A 23,248-nucleotide genomic window follows, 5' to 3' on the forward strand; every position below is an offset into this window, starting at 1 on the left:
GAGGGTGGTACGCATATGGAATGAGCTGCCAGAGGATGTGGTGGAGGCTGATACAATTGCAACATTTTAAGAGGCATTTGGATGAGTATATGAATAGGAAGGGTTTGGAGGGATATGGGCCGGGTGCTGGCAGGTGGGACTAGATTGGGTTGGGATATCTGGTCGGCATGGACGGGTTGGACCGAAGGGTCTGTTTCCATGCTGTACATCTCTATGACTCTAAATGTCTGGAAATAAGGTGATCACGGCTCAATGATAAGATTCCGCAGTTGACATTTAAAGCTAAGTCAGAAAATCACCAAAACATTTCTCACCATTGAGATCCTAATATTTTCATTGTCTTTGTGTTTTCTCACCATTATTCCCACTGCACCTTGAAAGGGAAAATTCTACACTCTGTGTTTGTACAATACTTCTTAAGATGGATCTTCAAATGCTGCACTATCTAACTCATACTACTTTTAAACTTATTTTCTACCAGCCCAACTCCTACAATTCATTAATGCGATCTAAATTCTAACATTTATCTGTACATATTTGTTCATCCTCAGTCTGTTACTTGTACTTTTGCCTTTTGGAAATCTCACAGCCATTCTCATTTTCTCCTCATTATCCTATCTATCCTATCACCCATTTTTATTGATCACTTTGACCTTCTTCAATTTCTCCATTCACTTGACACTATTCCTTCTGCTCTCATCAAGTTGTGTCCCACTTGAATAAGCTCTTGGGATCTCCCTCCATACTATGCTCCAAACAACCAGGCAAGGTCTCCCAAAGCATTTCTCACCATTGAGATCATTGGTCTCATGTTCTGCTCCTCAGGACTGAGCTGCTTAACAGGTACATCTCGCTCTCTTGTCTTTTTAGCTGGCTTTCACTCTGACTCTTACAGCAGATCATATCCTGTATGACTCTCAAAAATGTTTAATTTCTCCTAAATAAGCTTTTTGCTAATTATTAACTCAAGATTGATAAATTGGTTACTCTTCCCCTGCAGACAGAAACACAACTCATTAGCACTGACTCCTAGTGAGACTCATAGGGAGCCTCATGCAAGGGTGATAATGAAAAGTTCATGGTCGTCATTACCTGTTAGCATTTAACCTCCTTTCAATTTTTTTGGCTTCCTCTTAAAATTCCTGTTGTGTAAGAACTTCTGAAGTCTTTTTGACACCACAGGGCATACAGGACTGTGATTTCCTGTTTAATCCCAGCTCAGCTTCCTCTCCAAACCAATATTATGTGTGACTATTCTGCATCCTCTCACCTCTGAAATAGCATCGATCTCTTCTCTCAGCCCGGATAGTATAGCACACATCAATATTCTCTTGAGGCTGCAATTCTCCACTATTCGCCTTATTGACCTTCTCATTTCTTCTTTCTATAAATTACAAGTTATCCACAGCTCACAGTTTCAATCACACTCAAAGATATCTCAAGACCAATATATTGGGGTCTGGAACATATGCAAATTAGTTGTGGGCTGTAGTGCTGCTAAATTCATCACTGATACAACCACTTCATGCCTGACAAAGAGGTGCAATCGATAATGTGGAATCTAAAGCCTGCAGTGTCCAAAACTGACTGTCATTCTTATTTGGACAGAAACAGTGAAGGCATTTTGTAAAAATAATTTATTGCTTTAGGATGCCTTGGAAATGCGTAATCAAGTTTTAAATAGATGTGTAATTTTCAAGTTTCTCACACATTTGCAGAAAAGCAAGGCTATTGTTCGAGATCGCATTTTGATAGTAAAATATTATTGGAATCTTGTTTGATTTAATTTTTGTATCCTACTCGCTGTAGGCCAGCAGGTAATAAATCTAGCTCCTATCTTTGACATTTCTATTGGTCCCAATGAACGGGTAATTTACTAGTTTGTTCCCTGTGCTACTCATCCACCTTGCATTATATTGATGAACTGTTATAAGACCTATTATGGATAAAACTGGGGCAAAGCCTGGACACAAATATTCTGGTCTTCTCATAAATTGAAAGTCAATTGGTTTCATCCAAACTGAGTTATTTGAAACAATTTTCACATATAACTTGCAATGATTTGTTAACTGCAGTGACTTTCTGTTGATTAAAACAACTAAATTAAAAAAGTATGACTGCTCATCTGGTCATGTTTTTTATATGTTTGGCTCACAGCTTGTTATCGACTTGTAGATTTTAATCATTGTGGTGGTTATACTCCAGAAAATAAGATTGTAGCGACAAATGTAAAATTAATGGACAGAATTTCTGTTCGAGAACATAGAACAGTACAACACCGTACAGGCCCTTCAGCCCCTGATGTTGTGCCGATCGTTTTATCCTACTCTAAGATCAAACTAACCTACATACCCTTCATGTGCCTTTCCAAGAGTCGTTTAAATGTCCCTAATGTATTTGACTGTACTGACACCACTGGCGTGCATTTCATGCACTCATTACTCTCTATGTAAAGAGCCGATCTCTGACATCTCCCCTAAACTTTCCTCCAATCACCTTACAATTATACCCCCTTGTGATAGGCATTTCTATTCACTCTATCTGTGCCTCTCATCTTGTACACCACTATCAAGTCATCTCTCACCCTTCTTTGTTCCAATGAGAAAAGTCCTAGCTCCATCAACCTTTCTTCATAAGACATGCCCTCCAGTCCAGGCAGCGTCCTGGTAAATCTCCTCCGCACCCTCTCTCTAAAGCTTCCACATCCTTTCTATAATGAGGTGACCTGAACTGAATACAATATTGCAAGGTGGTCTAACCAGGGCTTTATACAGCTGCAGCATAACCTCATGGCTCATAAACTCAATCCCCCTGCTAATGAAAGCCAATACACCATATGCCTTCTTACAATCCTATCAACTTGATGGCAACTTTGAGAGACCTATGGACGTGGACCCCAAGATTCCTCTGTTCCTCCACACTGATGAGAATCCTGCTTTTAACCCTGTATTCTGCATTTAAATTCAACCTTCTTCAATCAATCACTTCACACTTTTCCAGGTTGAACTCCATTTCCCACTTCTCAGCCCAGTTCTGCAGCCTGTCAGTGTCCCACTGCAACCCACAAGAGCCCTCCAAACTATCCACCACGCCACTTCCTCATCCAAGTCATTTATAAAAATCACAAACAGCAGAGGTCCCAGAACAGATCCCTGCAGAACACCACTGGTCACCGAGCTCCAGGCTGAATACTTTACATTTACCACCACCCTCTGTCTTCTTTGGGTCAGCAAATTCTGTATCCAGACAGCCAAATTTCCCTGAATCCCCTGCTTCCTTACTTTCTGAATGAGCCTACCATGGAGAACCTTATCAAATGCCTTGCTAAAATCCATGTACATCACATCCACTGCTGTACCTTCATAAATGTATTTTGTCACATCCTCAAAGAATTCAATAAGACTTGTGAGGCATGACCTGCCCCTCACAAAGCAATGCTGACCATCTCTAATGTCTCTGTTGCTATTGGGGGATCTGTAGAAACTTCCAATAAGTGACTGCTCCTTTTCTGTTTCTGACTTCGACCCATACTGAAGTCAGGCAAACCCTCCTCGACAACTTCCCTTTCTGCAGCTTTGATACTATCCCTGATTAGCAATGCCACTTTTCCATCTCTTTTGCCTCCCCCCTTACTCCTTTTGAAACATCTAAACCCTGGAATATCCAACAACCATTCCTGCCCCTATGATATCCAAGTCTCCATAATGGCCACAACATCCTAGTTCCAAGTATTGATCCATGCTCTACATTTATCACATTTGTTCCTGCTACTTCTTGCACTAAAATAGACACACTTCAACCCATCACACTGACAACAACTTTGCCCTATCAACTGTGTAACCTTCCTCACAGACTCTCTGCACACTGTATCTGGCTGTTTACTAGCTACCCCATCCTCAGATCCGTACCTCTGGTTCCCACCCCCTTGACAAATGAGTTTAAACTCTCCCAAAGAACTCTAGTGAGGCTCCCACCCAGGATATTGGTGCCCCTCTAGTTCAGGTGCATCCCCTCCTTCTTATACAGATCCAACCTTCCCCGGAATGTATCCCAATGATCCACATATCTCATGCCATCCTTCCTAAATCAGCTCTGTAGCCACGTGTTCAGCTGCACCCCCCCCCTCCCCCCTTCTGTTCCGAGCCTCACTGGCCTATGGTATCGATAGCAATCCTGAGATTACTACTCTGTTTGCCCTGCCTTTTAGCTTCCAACCTAACTCCCTATATTCACTTTTCAAGTCTTCATCCTTTTTCCTAGCAATGTCATTGGTACCAATGGCTGCTCACTCCCACCCTTGAGAATACTGTAGACTCAATCGGAGACATCCCTGATCCTGGCACCCGGGAGGCAGCGTACCATCCGGGAGTCTCACTCCCGACCACAGAATCTCCTGTCTGCTTTGGAGGCAATCGGGAACCAAACCATAGTTAAAATTGCAATTGCATTTCTTGAAAGACTTCTTCAAACTCATTTGTTTTTCACAAAATGTAGATCATCCATGAAGCAATGAAATTGTGCAATATGATGCTTTTTTAAATAGTCTCTTCATTCCTGTGTCACTGGCTCGACCAGCATTTATTGCCCATCCTTAATTGCCCTGGTAGAGCAAGACCTCCTTGAACTGCAGTCCTTGGCATGAGAGATATCACAGGTTGGGAGTTCCAGGATTTTGACCCAGTGACAAGTAAAGACACTGTGATATAATTCCAAGAAGGATGGTACTTGCTTGGAAGGAAACCTGCAAGCGATGTATTTGCCATGTGTCTTCTCCCTTTGTCCTTCGACATAGAAGTGATCATGGATTTAGAAGGTGCTGCCTAAGGAAGGTGCAGAAACCTAAGTTTCTGCAGTGCATTTTATGCATGGTACACACTGTTGCTACTGAATACCAGTGATGGAGGGAGTGAATGTTTGTGGATGTAGTGCCAATCAAGTTGGACTGCTTCATTCTGGATTGTACTGAACTTTCTGAGTGTTGTTGAAGTTGCAGGCATCCAGGCAAGGAGAGAATATTCCATCACACGACTGACTTGTGCCTTGTAGACTGTGGACAGTCTTCGGAGAGTCAGCAGGGGAGATACTTGCCATAGTATTCCTGGCCTGTGATCCACTCTTGTTACCAACAGCGTTTACATCGCTCATCCAGTTCTGTTTCTGATCTTTTATTTCAAAAACATACTTTATTCATAAAATATTTTATATACATACATAGTCACTAAAGCAATTCGATTCTGTACTGTACCATATGAAGAAATAAACATTAGAGTTTGACTCTATCCAACAAACAAACCAAAGGCATTTTTTGATTGTACAAGACTGTATTTACATATTTTTGAGGCAGTGGAGAGGGTCCGATAACTGAACGGATCTCCATTTAAATTCAGCAGAAAGATTTCAGACAGTAGATATCCCCACTGGGCCTTAGCAGCAGCTGCACCAAGCTTTAATCCGTCCCTCAGCATGTTTTACGGACTTTGGAATGTGCCAGTCTACAACACTCAGTCAAAGTCAACTCCTTGCTCTGGAAGACCAACAAGTTTTGGGCAGACCAAAGAGTTGTAAGTTTGCTCACTGCACTGAAAGATTTGTTCTCAGACATTTCATCTCCATGCTGGGTAACATCATATGTGAGCCTCTGGTGAAGCGCTGGTGTTCTGTCCCATATGCTATTGTTGTGTCTTGGTCTATAGTGGTGGGTGATATCACATCTGGTTCTTTTCCAAGAGGTTGGAAAGTGGGGTCCAAATCAATGTACAACGTGAACCACAATCTGAGCTACAAATCTTCATAAAAATTGCAAACAAAAGAATGTCTTTCACCGAATTGATGGTCCTCTAGGCGCAGTTGATGTTTGTCTCAGTGTGCGTCCCGGGGAAAAGTCTGTCACATTCAATGGCATTACTGTCACTGAATGCCCATTATCAATAGCCTGGGGGTTATCAGTAACAAGTTCAGTTTCTTATTCATGATAACCCCCAGGCTATTGATAATGGGGATTCAGTGATGGTAATGCCATTGAATGAGAAGAGACGAAAGTTAGATTCTCTCTAATGGAGATGGTTATTGAAGATCTGTGTCATAAATGTTATGTGCTACCTATCAGCCCAAACCTGGATGTTGCCCAGGTCTTGCTGCATATGAACACAAACTGCTTGAGTATCTGAGGAGTCACAAATGGATCTGAATATTGCATAATCATCAGAGAACATCCCCCTCTGAACTTATGTTTAAAAATACATTGTTTGATGTGTTTCAGTGGTAGCCTGGTGCAATTTTATTAATTCAGAAATGAAAGGTTTATCAATATCTAGTCCATCATTTTTTGACTTGCCTACTTTTAAATAATTGGAAATGGTTTCAAAAATCTGTACAGAACTGTCTATTCATAAAATTGATATACGACGGCTAGTTTCATACTAATTTTTAAAAAAAACTTGAAAATGTGTCTAATATTATCTTTACCCTTAAATGCAAGTTTAATTTTAAGAGTCTCCACATGAACTGCACAATGAGTGGAAATTTGCAATGGTGCTGAATTTGATCTGGGGCCACAGCAGTTTAATACTGAGTCTGGTTTCAAAGCCAATGTTTTTTAAGCAAGTGCAAAAGATCAGGGAATCATGATTTGTACTAGATTTAAGCCTGTGCTTGAAATTTCTTGGATCTTTGTATTGGTTTAGTCCATATTGAGTTAATAAGGTAAACCAGTGCAACCTAATGGAAATAACATGCCATTAAAACCACATTCAATGTATCAATTTCATGACATGTTCTCTTACTTTAACAGTGCTCGTCCATCATGAGGACCTTTCAAATAACATGCAACTATACTGCATACAGATTATTTCACTATTGTTCAATAGTCACATTTATTTGTGGAATAATAAAATTGCAAATATCCCCTTGCTGCAGCTGGTAGCACTGTCACTGCTGAATAGACATTGGAGATTCAGGCTGCACTGGGGACTTGAGTACATAATCTAGGATGCCATGTCAGTGACGTTATTTGGGAGTGCTGTCTTGTTATCGTTTGGATGAGATATTTATCCTCATTTGTTTATGTGGATATGAGAGATGTTAAGGTGCTACTAGAATTTCAGGGAGTTCTCCTGCTGGTCTGGAATATAAACATCCTACTTCCGAAATCCTCATCAGTTGCAGATTGGTTCTTCATTCATTGGGATGTTTGTAGGATGTAGCTTTGTATAGATTGAATCCCCTGATTTCCTATGTATTAATTGTAATCCAATGGGTGCAAAGTTTTTTGGATATGGTAAGGATATGACAAAGTGTTGTAGAAATGCAATATCTTCCTAATTAACATTTTGGAGCCAGTCACCCTTCTTCCGAGCAGCTCTGAACAGAACGGTTCTGAAGAAGGGTCATGGAACCTGAAGCATGAACTTTGCTTTCTCTCCACAGATGCGACCAGATGTGTTCAGGTTCTCCAACAATTTCAGTTTTTGTTTCGGATTACCAGCACTCACGTTTCTTTATTTGGCAAGATTAGCTTCATGGTTGGGGCTAAAGGGTGGTGGTGGAAGGCTATTTGTGACTGGAGCCTGGTGTGCAGTAGTGTACTGCAGCAATCAGTGCTGGGTCTGTTATGGCTTGCGATATATATACACAATATGGATGATATGTTGGGGGTTGGTGGGGTTTAGGGAGATGATAAGTAAGTTGTGATGACACTGAGATTAACCGGGTGGTTAAGAAAGAGTAAGAAGGTCTTAGGTTACAGAAAGATATTTTCAGATAGATTAGTCAGATGGGCAGATCAGTGGCAGATGGAGTTTAACTCTGACAGGTGTGAGGTGATGCACTTTGGAAGAAAGCTCAAAGATAGATGGTAGACGGTGGTGGTGGAGGGTTACTTTTCAGACTGGAGGCCTGTGACCAGTCATGTGCCACAAGGATTGGTGCGGTGTCCACTACTTTTTGTCATTTATATAAATGATTTGGATGTGAATATAGGAAGTAGGGTTAGTAAGTTTGCAGATGACTAATTTGGCAGAGGGGTGGGAATCAGAGCCACATAACTTAGAGGGGGACAATTGTAGATGGGCAGTGACAGGATGTAGTGAATCTATTGGGAAGGTTTCTCACGCAATGAAACAAAGGGTTAAAGTGTGTCTGCTTTAACGCAAGGAGTGTCAGAAATAAGAGTGACAAACTTCGAGCATGGATCAGCACTTGGGGCTACAATGTTGTGGCCATAATGGAAACGTGGGTTTCACAGGGGCAGGAATGGTTGCTTGATGTTCCATAGTTCAGAACGCTTAAAAAGAACAGGGAGGATTGAAAAAGAGGAGGAGGTGTAGCATTGCTAATCAGAGAGTGCATCACAGCTACAGAAACAAAGGTTGTTGAGGAAGGTTTGTCTACCGAGTCAGTATGGGTGGAAGTTAGGAACAGCAAAGGAACAGCCACCACATTGGGGGTTCTCTACAGACCACCTAATAGCAGTAGAGAGATTGAAGAACTCATGCGGGCAGATTCTGGAAAAATACAAAAGTAGCAGGGTTGTTGATATGAGTGATTTCAACTTTCCCAATATCGACTGGAACCTTCTAAGTACAGATGGTTTGGATGGAGCCGTTTTTTTCAGGTGTGTTTCCTTACGCAGTATGTAGACAGACCGACGAGGGGAGAGGCCACTTTGGATTTGATGCTTGGCAATGAGCCAGGACAGGTGTCAGATCTCATGGTGGGAGAATACTTTGGTGATAGTGATCACAACTGCCTCATATTTACCACAGCCTTGGAGAGGGAAAGGAGCAGTTACCGAGGGAAGATATTTAATTGGGGAAAAGGAAATTATGACGCTATCATACAGGAGCTGGGAAGCACAGACTGGGAGCAATTGTTCCACAGTAAGGGTACAGCAGACATGTGGAGATTGTTTAAGGACCATTTGTTGTGAATAATGCACAAATTTGTTCCTCTGAGACAGGTAAGAAGGGGTAAGATTAAGGAATCTTGGATGATGAGAACAGAGGTGTTTCTTGTCAAAAGCAAGAAGGCAGCTTACGTGGAGGAAGCAAGAATCCAGCACAGCTTTAGAGGATTACAGGCTTGGTAGAAAGGAGCTCAGAAATGGACTGTAGAGAACCAGGAGGGGGCACGAGAAAGGCTTGGCAAGAAGGATTAGGGAGAACCCAAAGACATTTTACTCATATGTGAGGAACAAGAGAATGATCAGGGAGAAGGTAGGGCTGATCAGGGATAGCGGAGGGAACTTGTGTGCGGAGTCTGAGCAGATAGGGGAAGCCCTAAATGAATTTTTTTGCTTCGGTTTTCACCAAGAAAAGGGAACTTGTTGTGAATGAGAACTTTGAGGAGCTGGGATACAGGCTTGAACAAATCAATATTGATGAAGTTAATGTGCTGGAAAGTTTGGAAAACATATAGATTGATAAGTCCCCAGGGCCAGACCAGATTTATCCTAGGCTGCTCCGGGAAGCGAGACAAGAGGTTGCTAATCCGCTAGCGAGGATCTTTGCCTCCTCACTCTCCACGGAGGTCATACTGGAGGATTGGCAGGAGGCAAATAGTGTTCCTCTTTTCAAGAAGGTTAATAGGGAAATCCCTGGCATTACAGACCAGTCAGTCTTACATGCGTGGTCAGCAAAGTGTTGGAAAGAATTCTGAGGGATAGGATTTATGACTATTTGGCAAAGCATAGTGTGACTAAAGGCAGTCAGCATGGCTTTGTGAAGGGCAGGTCATGCCTTACAAATCTTATTGAGTTCTTTGAGGAGGTGTCAAGACAGGTCGAAGAAGGTCGAACAGTGGATGTGGTGTACATGGACTTCAGCAAGGCATTTGATAAGGTTTCCCATGGTAGGCTCATTCATAAAGTCGGGCAGTATGAGATACAGGGAGATTTGACTATCTGGATTCAGAATTGGCTGGCTGACAGAAGGCAGAGAGTGGTTGTGGTTGTAGATGGAAAGTATTCTGCCTGGAGGTCAGTGTTGAGTGGGATCCCGCAGGGCTCTGTTTTTGGGCCTCTGCTCTTTGTAGTTTTTATAAATGACTTGGACGAGGAGGTTGAGGGGTGGGTTAGTAAATTTGCGGTTAAGAAAGCATATGGTGTTTTGGCTTTCATTAACAGGGGGATCGAGTTTAAGAGCCGCAAGGTTTTGCTACAGCTCTACAAGACCCTGGTGAAATCACACTTGGAATATTGTGTCCAGTTCTGGTCGCCCTACTATAGGAAAGATACAGAGGCTTTGGAGAGGGTGCAAAGAAGGTTTACCAGTATGTTGCTTGGACTGGAGCACTTGCCTTATGAAGAAAGGTTGAATAAGCTCGGACGTTTCTCTTTGGACGAGAGGAGACCTGTTCAAGATATACAAGATAATGATAGGGTCAATAGCCAGAGACTCTACCCCAGGGCAGGATGGACTGGTACGAGGGGTCATAGTTTTAAGATATTAGGAGAAAGGTATAGAGGACACATCAGAAGTAGGTTCTTTGCGCAAAGAGTTGTGAATACATGGAATGCGTTGTCAGCAGTGGTGGTGGAAGCAGAGACATTAGGGACATTTAAGGGAGGGCTGGACATGCACATGGATAGCAGTGAGTTGAGGGGTGCGTAGGTTAAGTTATTATATTTTACATTTGGATTAAACCTCGGCACAACATCGTGAGCCAAAGGGCCTGTTCTGTGCTGTACTTTTCTATGTTCTATGACACCAAAATTGGAGGTGTCATGGACAACAAAGAAGGTTACCTCAGAATACAACGGGACCTAGATCAGGTGGGCCAAAGAGCTGAGGAGTGGCAGATGGAGTTTAATTTAGATAAATGTGAGGTGCTGCATTTATACACAGGACTTATACACTTAATGGTAAGGTCCTGGGGAGTGTAGCTTCTCAAAGAGACCTTGGAGTGCAGGTTCATAGTTCCTTGAAAGTGGAGCCGCAGGTAGACAGGATAGTGAAGAAGGCGTTTGGCATGCTTGCCTTTGGTTAGGCCACTTTTGGAATACAGTGTGCAATTCTGGTCTCCCTGCTAGAGGAAAGATATTGTGAAACTTGAAAAGGTTCAGAAAAGATTTACAAGGATGTTACCAGGGTTGGAGGATTCGAGCTATAGGGAGAGGCTGAATAGACTGGGGCTGTTTTCCCTGAAGGGTGACCGTATAGTGGTTTATAAAATCATGAGGGACATGGATAGGATAAATAGCCAAGATCTTTTCTCTGGAGTGGGGAAGTCTAAAAGTAGAGAGCATAGGTTGAAGATGAGAGTGGAAAGATATAAAAAGGACCGAAGAGGCAACTTCTTCACACAGAGGGTCGTGCATGTATGGAATGAGCTGCCAGAGGAAGTGGTGGAGGCTGGTACACTTACCACATTTAACAGGCACCTGAAAGGGTATATGAATAGAAAGGGTTAGAGAGATATGGGCCAAATAGGACTAGATTTATTTAGGATATCTGGTCGGTATGAACGAGTTGGACTGAAGGGTCTGTTTCCATGCTGCACAGCTCTCTGACTCTATCTTCTTGTATTGCTGCCTCACCTGGGACCCAGCACTGACCCAGCCTGCAGTTTGTACCCAGGCTGCCTAGATTTGGTGGTGTGATATCCTGGGGCAATAGGTTGAGAAGAGGAGAGCCACTCTGTCCACCGCTCAATCCACCAATACCTCGAGGTCCCTATCCATGAAGCAGGAAGTGAGCTTTCATTCCCTCTGGGCCATGAGCTTGACGATCACTGCCAAACATCACATTGTGAGACACAGTTCCTGTTGCAGCATCTAAAGTGGTGTGTGGCCGGGCTTTAAATATGGCACCGGTGGCATGGAAATTTGAAGATGTCAGCAGTGGCAAGCACTTCTGCCTCTGCCGCTGCATAGCCCCTTGGGAAAGGTGCCGAGATCCTGGTTAACAAATAATCAATAAAGTGAAGAGCAGAAAAATGACTCCAATGCATGGTGTACTGGGCACTGTGGACCCTCCCTTCCGACTATCACCTTTACCCTCACCTCTCAGCTACCTTCCCCCCAGCCCTAACCCCCCTCCCATTTGTCTCTCCACTCCCGAGGCTCCCAGCCTCATTCTTGATGGTGGGCTTTTGCACGAAACGTTGATTTTCTTGCTCCTCAGATGCTGCCTGAGCTGCTGTGCTTTTCCAGCACCACACTCTCCCACTCTCATCTCCAGCATCTGGAGTCCTCACCTTCACCGCTGTGAAACGGAACAACTAAACTGAAAATGGAGAAAAAACATCAGTCCTGCCATGCAGTAATGACTCACTCTCCTACCAACAATAGGAACTGAAATTAGTTTCAGAAGATAACCTTTTCTCTGGCAGAAGTTAAAGAACGTGTTCAAATTTAAATTGGGAAGTATAAGAACAAGAAGAAATTCCAAATTGTCCTTTGCCTTTTCCTCTCTGCTTACCTGATCTTTGTGTCTGTTCACCCTTTTAATTTGGTGTACAATGGTCCTATGTTGCTGTTTTATCATTTATGGGAAGCTATTAACCAAAGTTCCACAATGGGATTCTGTGATGGTTCGAATGGAAAATACAATGCTGCCAGCTGTTTCTGGTGCATCACTTCATTGCCTTGACAGTTTGAGCAACTAATTTACGAAGCCTTTCTTCAGGAGATTGAATAGGTGAATAGAGCTGATGATAAGGTGGTAATTACTTGGTCAGTGGGAGGAGCAGTTCCCATTGGCTCCAATACCCTATGTTTCATTCGGCCTTTTTTTTAATGTTCTCTTATTCTTAAACAGCTGATTATATAAAAGGTGATAAGAGTCAAATGTCAAAAAAAATTATTGTCAAAGTGATGCCATGATAAGAGAACTGCAACATTATCAATAGAAAAATTAAATCAGTATTCTCTGGGGACAAGTTGCGTAGATTTCCTTTGTGGTCTAAGCTTGCCTCATTGGCATGGAGATCACATTTCCTATCAAACTAGTCTCTGTGCAGTGAAACAATACAGTATACTATATTAAAGCATTAAAGCATATAACATTAGCTCTCTGTTTGAATTTGGAACATTTTCATGAAATCTGAATATAACTACTGTGGTTTCTTTTACTGGTTCCAACCACAAACCCCCTTGGGTTATTTCTTGGCTTCCTATAGTTCTAAAATCATCAGATAGATCCCTGATAAACTAACTTTAATTTCATTTCAGTAAATTAACTTAAATTAGTTTAGCCTGATAGGAGTCATAGTTTCTATAACCATCTGTTGTGCCAGTTTTAAAGTACTGTAACTTCCATTTATGGTCCAAGTTTTGATCATTGCTATCATCTACAGAAAATTTAAACGGCGGTCTCAGCTTTCAATTCGTATTTCTTAAAAAAAACTGAAGAATGATTTTCAGAGCATGTTGATTAGTGCCAGAGCTGGCTGTATCCATTCTGGGAAAAGTAGCCAGATTTCAAGCAGCTTTTTTTAAGGTCACCCTGTTCAGACATGTTATAGCACGCCTCCATGGCAGGTGGGACTTAACCCTGGGTCAGAGGTAGCGACACTACCTTTGTGCCGTAAGAGCCTTTATTTTACAAAAGGCTTCACTGACCCACTGTGCCAGGCAATCATTGATAGTCATTAGTTCCAGTAGAGGGAGTCTAGCAGAAGATTGACACCAATCATCTCCCACGGAGTATTCATAACCTTCCCCAGAATAGAGTAAGTCTGGAACATTGCCACAAACTGCGATGCTCTTTTGTTTCATCTTCAGAATTACCTTCAGGGAAGTAATCCATTTTGATCTTTTTGTACCTTGTCGAAAGGGTTTTATGCAGAACCCTGCAAAATGCATAAACCTGATTTTAACACTTCACAAGTTCTTTCACTCACACTCATCCAATTTTAACCTCCTCCGAGCACTCGATCCTGCCTTTTGTGGTAACGATCAATTCTGTTTGGCCCAGTTTTGGGCTTTACTTTAGGGATGATATGAAGCTAATGCATGCAGAAGAGATTTGTGAATGATAACAAGGAAAAGATGCAGTAAGCTTAGCTCTCTTTCCATTCAAAGAGTTTAAGAAGTCTGACAGAGGTGCTGAAAATGCTGGGAAGCTGTTCGATTGGAAAAGAAAATCTCATTTCCTTTGGTTGGCAAATCAGTACCCAGTGGGCACGAATTTATGTTAGTAGCTAAAACGGCAAGGTCAAGGAATGTATGATATATGCATAACTTGTTATGCATGACAGTGTAGAAGCAGAATCCATAACAACAACTAAGTTTAATATACAAGAGCTCCTTGGCACTAAGATCAGTGGGATATACAGCGTGCTGCTTTCACAATACTCAAGCTTACCACTTCAACAAAGTAAACTCATTTTAAATCTAAAGGTTCTTCCCTGCACATTTAGCACCAAATCCTCCTCCTTCAACAAAAGAAAAAGTAATTTCAAAACTGCAATTGTTTCGCACCACTTTGCATGGAATATTTCCATGTGTTTGTGAGGAATATAAAGTGAAGTCTAGCTGTTTGCATTCTGATAAAGAATGTGGGATTGTTTGATGTTGCAGCTGTGCCTGTGATCTCTCACTGTTGGTCTTTACTACATTGGATCTATTGAAATCTTCAAATGGAGGTTCAGTGTAAGGAAAATTATAAATCTGTCCTTTAGAAGGAGGTTTTTTTCAGCGTGACATATTGACAGATATTTACTTCCTGTGGCCGTATTGTGATGGTACTCTTTAAGTCCTGTGTTATTCTCCAAAAAACAAACTTGAAAAATGTGCTGTTGGCAATTTCAGGAGGATCCAACGTTCTAATGCCTTTTGATACGCAACTTCAAAGAATTTCTTCATTAAACCTGAATTCTTAAAAACTGAATCAAAACGTCAAGGTTATACTAAAGAAAAATTTGTGAATCAGAAATAAATACACACCCTATTTCTTTCAAACGTTCTCAGCTACAACCTCTATCACAAAACTGTATTATCTACTTTTCTTGCGCTATCTATTATTTGACTTAAATATTAATTGAACTCTGTTTGAAAGAAAGGGTCACTCTATCTGTTGCTACTTTCTCTTAAAGGGCTGCCTTAAGTCTATAGTAATATTCCCTGGGTAGAAATAGCGACATCAACCCGAGTAGAGAAAGTGGTACCATTCAAGAACTTGTAGGAGGAGGCATTGAAAAGAAAAATTGCACTTTTTAATAGGGGAAGGAAACTCATTTTGGCCAAACAGCATCAGAGCAGTATGCACAGGTGTAGCTGAAAGTGTGAGCAGATCTTGGAAACAGGAGGGAATTTGCATGTATCTGATCTGTTGCCAGGTGAAGTGCACTGGCAGGTGGCTTAATTTTACTATATTACCTCACAGTGCATCTTAACAGCTCTGTGGAGCTTAGGAGAGCATCACAGATGGACAATTCACAGCACTTTGGCAACAGTTCACTTACTTTCCAAGTGCACAGACTTACTCATGCTTGAACAGTGCACTCTGTATTACTGACATATCAGTGCAACTACCTAGTAGTCCATACAAGACAAGAAACAAAGCCCAGGTATAATCACAAACAAAGTTTCATGTTCATGTGCTCCTACGAAGCAAAAAGCACAACTCTGCAAATTCTCAAAATCCAAAACACAAAATAGAATCACACAACTTGTCAATCAGAATACAGAAAACAGATATTAATTTCAGGTGCATGTCCTGATTTAGAATGAGAAAATAATAAATGACAAAATGTGAGCATAACCAGAAAAAGAAGGAGATGGAATTATAAATACTGTACAGCATTTTCACATGGAGGAGAGTGTGGAACTGGGTGTGAATAGTGGTTAACACCAATAAAAATAAATTCAACCAGGCCAGGAAACTAAATTCCCCATTTAATGTAGAAATGTTATAATGCATATATAACCCCCTTAAGGGAGAGACAGGTTTCTCTGAACAAATACGAATCACTCAATTGCAATAATACATCAAAGCAGCACTAAACTTAAGATTGCAACCAGAGATTTACTGCATTTCCTGAAACTCACCACTGGAAGCAAGCAAGAACATAGTGATGATTGAGGAGGGTGATTAATGCTAGTAGAAATACTGTAATACTGAATTATAATAGCTCTTTCATACCTGCTAGTGGCGAAGGGTTTGATCACAATGCTTTCGCTGAGAATTTACTTTTTGGATTTTGTGTGCAAGATTCCCAGGACGTGTTTCCATGGCAATTTCGTCTTGTAGCAGTCCGAGCTTTCGGATATCCTTGGATCCCCACAAAGAGATGATTGCTCACTGACAAGGAATACCCACTAAAATGATGGCTGGTGACTCCTGTCAGAAACCCAAGTAGTGGAGCTTAACAGTGTGACACTCAGCACTTTTTGTCTTCCCAATGTGTGATCAAACAAGCTGCTGGCATGGCAAAAAAAAAGAACTATGGATGCTGGAAATCTGAATTACTGGAGAAACTCAAGTTTTCTGTCCACATGTGCTGCCAGACCTGCTGAGTTTCTCCAACATGTTCTGTTTTAGTCACATTCTTATATCAGGTTCTGTTTGAAATGCACAAGGCATTGGTGTGACCACAAGGAGAATGTTGTGTGTGGTTTGATCTCCTCATTCGTGGAAAGATGTAAATGCGTTGGAGGTGTTGTCGAGTAGGTTTACCAGATCGATACCAAGGATAAGTGGTTTGTTTTATGCAGAAAGATTGGGCAGGTTGACCTTGTTTTCACTGGAGTTTGTAAGAGTGAGTGGTGAGTTGACTGAAGTTTATAAGTACCTGAACAGTCTCAACGAGATAGGCATGTAAAGAATGCTTCTTCTTGTGAGCGAGCCCAGAACCTGGGCACACTGTTTTAAAATAAGGTGTCAGCCCTTTACACTGAGGCGAAATCTTTTTTCTCAGAAAGTTGTGCAACTATGGAACTCTCTCTCAGGTAGCGGTAGAGGTGGAGCCATTGAACAAGGTTCTGGTAGATTGATTCTTGTTCAGGAATTAAGAGGAAATCTTGAAGGCAAATTTGGGGGCACAGTGATTAGCACTGCTGCCTCACAGTGTCAGGGACCTGGGTTTGATTCCCACCTCGGGTAACTGTGTGGAGTTTGTACATTCTCCCCGTGTCTGCGTGGATTTCCTCTGGGTGCTCTGGTTTCCTCCCAAAATTCAGCAATGTGCAGGTCAGGTGAATTGGCCATGATAAATTGCCCATAGTGATAGATGCATTAGTCAGGGGTAAATTTGGGTAGGGGAATGAGTCTGGATGGATTGCTTTTCGGAGGGTGGGTGTGGACTTGTTGGGCTGAAGAGCCTGTTTCCATACTGTAGGTAATCTAAAACTAAGGATCTAAAAAGTTATGGAGAGTAGATGGAAATGTGGAATTTGGAATACATACAGATTAGCTATGACCTTATTAAATGGAGGAGCAGGGCTGAATAAGCTCCATATACTCCTAATTCACACGCTTGTGTATTCACATCTAAGATGAATGTCAGAGTGTATGTATGTAACGTTTGCACTTAACAGTTGTGTGCTGTTCATGTCATTAGATAGTGATGCCATGCTATTCAGTGGGAAAGAGTACAACAAGATTGGCTGTACTGATCAGTATTTCACCCATGTTTCTGATTCACCAATCAGTTTCCAGAGTAACAGTAGAGGGCGTGGCTGTCTCTCTTTCAGTTTGCCTGCAGATGAGCTTGATGCAAATGGTGAAGCAACACAATTGGCACACTGTGTGACCCAGCAGTACATCAGGAGCTGTGCATAGTGAAGGACAGATTGACATGCTAAAGCCCACATATATGGGTGAGTAAGGTGGAGCATGGTTTGCTCATCCCCATTCCCCACTTTCACCTTCTAGCATTTCACCTGCACTTCAAGATGAAAGCAACACCACTGCCCAAGCTTTTCAAGGAATGTTTTAAAATCTGAAATCTCAAAACTCTTTAATAACAAAAAATGTACTGCAGCAATTTTTAAAAAAATTACAAAAGCTTTTCTGATTGAAGAACGCTTATACCCGTGAATCTTCCTTGTTTCTATTCCAAATGATGCCAATGGAAGAAAATAGCAAAGGAGATTGTGGGAACTGATGCTTGTTTTAATTAATTCACAGGATGAGGGTGTCACTGGCCAGGCCAGCATTTATTTCCCATACCTAATTGCCCAGAGAACAGTTAAAATTCAACCACATTGTTGTGTGTCTGGAATCACATGGATGCCAGACCAGGTAAGGATGGCAGTTTCTTTCCCTAAGGGGCATTAGTGAACCAGATGGGTTTTTCCGAAGGATTCATGGCCATCATTATACTCCTAATTCCAGATTTTTATTGAACTCAAATTCTACCATCTGCTATGGCAGGACTCAAACCCAGGTCTCCAAGGCATTGCCTGTGTTTCTGGATTAACAGTCCAATGATAATATCATTAGGCTGTCACTTTCCCCATGTTATGTGGTACAGCTAGCGTCTGGCATATCTCAGTGGGGATGCCTGGATACTGACACCACCTGATCTGTTGAGTACTGTCTTCACTTGCTTCATTTTCTGTTTTGCACTCTGTACAGTTGGCTTGAATGGATGTTTTGTGATACTGTGGGTAGTATCCCTACCTTCGAGCCAGAAGGTCTGTCTTTGAATTCCCAGTCCAGCACTTGGTGGTCATGGATGGTGTGTTTGCAGCACAGCTAGACAGGTTGACTATCAACCTGCGAGTCCCTCCAATATGCCCATGGCAGGCAGTAAGAGTGAGAGAATCTCTGGGTTTACCAGGCTTTATGTGATGTAGTGCCAGCCTAAAGCCCTTTGTGACAGATTGACAAACTATTGCAGGAAAACAGCTTTGAAAACAGACATATGCTTCGGCTCAGTTTGACTCATGCATCACTTGATGTAGGAGAAAGAAGATTGTTGGCCTGCATGGGGTAGTGATGGGTGGCAGAAAACTTAGGATGAATCAGCACTTTGAAAGTAAAGCAAACGCAGAGAATGCTGGAGGTCAGGAAGCATCTGTGGAGAGAGAAACAAAGTTAGCATTTCAAGCCTGGTATGATTCCTCTTCATTTTCATGTATTATCCCTGAATTTGCATTCACTGTCTACCTCGCTGGAACTTCTCCCACAAAGGTTTCTTAAGCTTCTCAGCTCAGATTTGCAAAGTCTGACCCAGTATGGTGCTTCCTGCAAGTGTGAGCAGGCCAAGAAGCAGGGAGGCCATTCACCCAAGCAGCTTGAAGAGTTCTCAATGAAACACACAGAGTCCAAAACCATGAAGTAAAAAGCAAGAAATAGAAACTTGATTCAAATCATGTACAGAAATAGAAATAAAGATTGGAAAGGTGGAAGGAAGTGAGATAAAAGAGACAAAGTAAAAATACTTTTATTAAAAAAAAGTTAACATTGATTAACTTCTGAATGAATGAAGCCTCACATCAGTGAAGTTAGTCTTTCAGCAGCAGATAGGTTGTTCCCTAGTGGTAATCACCTGCTGTAACATTAAAAGTTTTCTTCCTCCTGAATGTGCCAACTCTAACTTTCTCTGGTATCATTTGATGGCAACTAGGCAACAACTACAACAAGTTCCCTTCATTACAGTATTTTCAGTGTTGAGTTTGCAAGGACTCTGAAGGATCAGTCTATCTCTGACAATAATATCCATACTTAACTGCACATATGTGTAGCTCCAGAAGCTTCAGTTAGGTTTCTTTTCTATCAACTGCCACTTGAGAGGAGCAAGAAACCTGCTATTATCCAAGAGTGACTGTTGAAAATGTCATCATCTGCCGAAACAGTTCATACTTCGCCAGATAGCCTTGAAAATAGTCCACATCTCAAAGAATAGTGCTCATTGCAGTGAACATCGTTACTGCATTGGTGTAATGGGGAAAGCACAGTGATTCAGTGGTTAGCACTGCAGCCTCACACTGTCCAGTTCCCAGATTTGACCCCCCACCTTGGACGACTGTCTGTGTGGAGATTCCAAAAACGGCCTGAGTTTCCTCCGGGTGCTCTGGTTTCCTCCCACAGTCTAAAGATGTGCAGGTTAGGTAGATTGGCTGACCTAAATTGCCCATAGTGTCCAGGGATGTCCAAGGCTAGGTGGGTTAGCCCTAGGAAATACTTGGTTACAGGGATAGGGTCTGGGTGGGATGGTTTTCGGAGGGTTGGTGTGGACTTGATGGATTGATCCCCACTGTGGGGATTCTGTGATGATTCTATGAATTGATCAGTTTTAGTTCACCTTGGATCAAAGCAAACTGCAGTTTGGCAGATACAGTAGGTCAGGAATTTCTCACTTGCGAAGAACTTCATCTTTTTTTAAAGAAAGCAACAGGCTTGGATTCCTCATTTCTCTGGAGAACTTGTTTCCCCCAGGTGCAAATCTCACTGACTCACCACATAACAACAACTTGTGTTCACATTACTCTTCTAACATAATGAAATGTTCCAGGTTGTTTCACAAACAAAACAATCATGTATCAAGATAAAGAAGGGTGCATGACCAAATCACTGCTGAAGGTGATGAGTTTTGAGGAGTTCTTAAAGGGGCAGAGCAAGGCAGGAAGGTCTTAAGATTAAGGGGAGATCTAATAGAAACTTACAAGAAAATACGTGGCTAGGAGAGGGTGGACACTAGGAAATTGTTTCCGTTAGGCGAGGAGACTAGGACCCGTGGACACAGCCTTAGAATTAGAGGGGGTAAATTCAGAACAGAAATGCGGAGACATTTCTTCAGCCAGAGAGTGGTGGGCCTGTGGAATTCATTGCCGCAGAGTGCAGTGGAGGCTGGGACGCTAAATGTCTTCAAGGCAGAAATTGATAAATTCTTGATGTCACAAGGAATTAAGGGCTACGGGGAGGATGCGGGTAAGTGGAGTTGAAATGCCCATCAGCCATGATTGAATGGCGGAGTGGACTCGATGGGCCGAATGGCCTTCCTTCCGCTCCTATGTCTTATGGTCTTAAGAGAGTATTCCAGAGCTTAGAACTGAGACACCATGACACCATAATGGTGGAGTGCAGAAAGTCCACTTTCCAGAAGATTTATGAACAGGATTAATGTTTTTGTGGATATCAAGACAATAAAAAGCAGGCAGACGGCACATAAACGGAAAAGTTGAGTACTGTTTGGATTCTACAGCATTACATAACAGAAAACTTCAAATCCAAACAAATGAACCTGGAAATCAGAGTCCAAAAATTTATCAATCACATCTAAATAAAATGAGATGTACCTTTCTACAAAAGTAAGAACACAGCTGTAAATAATCTGTGTCTAGATTATTAAACTGCACATCCTTTAAAAGGTCTCGGAAATGACAATAGCGTGGTCTATCCACCGAAAGCTGAACATGCACAAGATGGGAGATGAACCAGGAAGCAAAATAAAAATAGGTACTTGCATATGGCACCTTCCAGAACCGCAAGGCATCCCAATGTGACCAGTCACTTAAATCGTTTGAAGTGTAGCCACTGTTGCAAAGAAACCTAGTGTCCATCTTGAGTCCAGGATGGTTCCATACACATCAAGGACAAGAAAATCTATATACTTTTGGTAACAGGGCAGATAAATATTGTCACAAGACAGCAGACAAATACCTCTGCTCTTGCAATTCCACAAAGAGACAGACGTGGCTATTCCATAAGAAATGCCAAATTTGAAGCTCACCACCACCTTCTCAAGGGCAACAAGAGGAAGAACAATAACTGTTGGCCAGCCAGCAATTTCCTCATCATGTGACTGAATAAATTAATGTAGCTCCACAGGCAGCACATCATTTCTTAAAGCTGTATTAAAGAGTCAACCACAATTAGAACATAAAACAGCACAGCACAGGAATAGGCTCTTCAGCCCACTGTGTCTGTGCTGACCATGATGCCATTCTAAACTGATCCCACCTGCCTGCACATGGTCCGTATGCCCCTATTCCCTGCCTATTCATGTGTCTAACTGCTTTTTGAACATTACTATTGTAACTGCTTCTTCTACCTCCTCTGGTAGCACATTCCAGATACCAACCACCCTCTGTGTATCAACCCTCCCTCACACACCTTCTTTAAACTTTTCCCCTCTCATTTTAAACCTATGCTTCCTAATATGTATCATTTCCACCCTGGGAAAAAGACACTAATTATCCACCCTATCCATGTCTGTCAGAATTTTATATACTTCTTTAGGTTGCCCCTTACCTTCTGATGCTTTAATGAAAACAACCCAAGTTTGTCCAATCTCTCCTTACAGCTAATGCACTCGAGGCTCCCTCTATATCAACGCTCTGAAGGCTTCTGCCATTTACTGTATAATTCCCTCTTGCATTTAACTTCCCAAAATGCATAACCTCATACTGGTCTGGATTAAATGCCTTCTCTATTTCTCTGCCCAGCTTTCCAAATGATCCATAACCTGTTGTATCCTTTGGCAACCTTCCTCACTATCCTCAACGCCATCAATTCTTGTACCATCTCCAAACTTTCCAATCAGACACCTGCATTTTTATCCAAATCATTTATATATTATAAACAACAGAGATCCCAGTGCTAATCCTTCTGGAACACCACTAGTCACAGGCCTCCAGTCAGAAAAACACCCCTCCACAACTACCCTCTGTCTTTTGTGACCAAGCCAATTTTCTATCCAATTTATCAGCTTTCCATGGATCCCATGTGACTTAGTCTGCTGGCCATGAGGGACTTTGTCAAATCAAGTCCAGGTAGACAATATTTACTACCCTACTGTCATCAATCATCCTTGTCACTTGCTCAAAAGACTCAATCAATTCGTGAGAAAACACCTCCTATACACAAAGCAATGTGGACTATCTCTAAAAAGTGCGTTCTTTTTCAAATGCAAGTAAATTCTGTCCCTACCATCTTCTCCAAAAATTTCCCTACCACTGATGCAAGGCTTACTGATCTATAATTTCCTGGATTATCCTTTCGTCTTTCTTAAACAAAGGAATAACATTAGCTATTCTCCAGTCTTCTGGGACCTCTCTTGTGACTAAAGAGGATACAAAGATCTCTGTCAAGGCCGCAGCAATCTTCTCTCTTGCCTCCCTCAGTATCCTGGAATAACTCCCATCAGGATCTAGGGATTTATCTACTTTAATGATTAGATTAGATTAGATTACTTACAGTGTGCAAACAGGCCCTTCGGCCCAACAAGTCCGCACCGACTCGCTGAAGCGCAACCCACCCAGACCCATTCCCCTACATTTACCCCTGCACCTAACACTACAGGCAATTTAGCATGGCCAATTCACCTAACCTGCACATTTTTGGACTGTGGGAGGAAACCA

This window comes from Chiloscyllium plagiosum, chromosome 6 (assembly GCF_004010195.1).
Source record: "Chiloscyllium plagiosum isolate BGI_BamShark_2017 chromosome 6, ASM401019v2, whole genome shotgun sequence".
In the NCBI taxonomy this organism is placed as follows: domain Eukaryota; kingdom Metazoa; phylum Chordata; class Chondrichthyes; order Orectolobiformes; family Hemiscylliidae; genus Chiloscyllium; species Chiloscyllium plagiosum.